This window comes from Nerophis lumbriciformis, linkage group LG17 (genome assembly GCF_033978685.3).
Source record: "Nerophis lumbriciformis linkage group LG17, RoL_Nlum_v2.1, whole genome shotgun sequence".
NCBI lineage: Eukaryota > Metazoa > Chordata > Actinopteri > Syngnathiformes > Syngnathidae > Nerophis > Nerophis lumbriciformis.
This window is the reverse complement of record NC_084564.2, coordinates 2,045,001-2,046,496: the sequence shown is the minus strand read 5'-3', so window position 1 is coordinate 2,046,496 and position 1,496 is coordinate 2,045,001.

Here is a 1,496-nt window from a genome sequence, read left to right as displayed (position 1 = left end):
GGGCTAACAACGCCAATGCCAATCACTCTATCACCCAAAAAATAAGAGTTGTAGAAATGATTGTAAAGTCAAGACAGCCATGACATGATGTTCTTTACAAGCAGGGCCGGCCCGTGGCATAGGCCGTATAGGCAAATGCTAAGGGCGCCGTCCATCAGGGGGCGCCACGCCAGTGCCACAAATGTTGGAGAAAAAAAAGAAAAAAAAAAAAAAAAAGTTGGTACTATTATTTCTAAATACAAAAAATAATCCCACGTTAATTAAAATGCAAAGTAAAGCCTATTTAATATAAATATTATTTGTTACAATAACGGTGCGCCCCCTCCCTTCCCGTATCATGACTCTTTTTGGACGTCACCACATCAAAAAATCAACACAAGATGTCAAAACGGCCAAAACTGTCAGGTGCCCAGGGAAGAAACAAGAGAAAAGAAGAGGAGGAGAAACGAGAAAAAGACAGAGGTAGCAGGTAGGTAACGTTAGCCTACATGAAATTATTTGTCTGTTACAGAATGTGATAGTAACCCGGCTTTTTAGCATTAAGCTAATGTTACATGATTCGGCAATTGCTAATCAATAAATAGCGAGTTCTGTTTTAACGTCGGGTTAATATTGTGGAGGGGGCTAAATTGTTATGGAAAATAATAACGTAACGTTAGGTAATTACAGTACTCCCACCTTACATTCCTCAGGGACATTTGTATTAGATCTTTTAAGCAGGTGTTTTTTGTTTACATTGTTATTGCCTTCTGGTTAGCTAATGTTTGCCCTGCAGGTAATAGTCACTTTTCCACCCCTTTATATATTAGGTATAGTTGTAAGTAAAAAAAAAAGGTCAAAGACAAAGCTATTCGGTTTCTTGTGAGTATATACACTTCACTACCGATGTGGGGGGGCGCCACCTAAAATCTTGCCTAGGGCGCCAGATTGGTTAGGGCCGGGCCTGTTTACAAGTGTATGTACACTTTTGACCACGACTGTAAGAGCAAAAAAGAACTCATCAGGATTTGTGTCTCAGTAGATCAGGCCCATAGTTACAACTTCTTCATGTGTCTTTCTTGTGAGTTTCCTTTTTAGTCCTCATTTTCCATGTCCCAGGTGGCTCGGCCCCCCCTCACAGACACTCTCGGTGTTGATCTGATCTTAATTTGGCCCCCGTGCGACCGCAGCTCTTTGAATAACGCCACCCAGCGCCCTGACGGGAAGAGCGCAGCACAACACCGTGGCCCCCCCCAGGCCGTCCTTTCCCCAACGCGTCCTCTCAAAAGCTGACCCTTTTCAGGCCGGCGCTTCAGAAACTTTCCCTGACTCGCTATAAGACCGGCCTGCAGTGAGTGGAGGCTGTGGCCCCCCCCCGAGAAGGAGGTTCTAAATTTAAAACGGGCTAAAAGGTAGCTTTGTAAGGCCAAGGTGGCTTCAGAGGCAGCCTGGGGGAAGGGGAGAAGGCAGATGAAGCGCGAAAGCGTCCAAGGAATGCAGAGAAGAACATGAAGTTA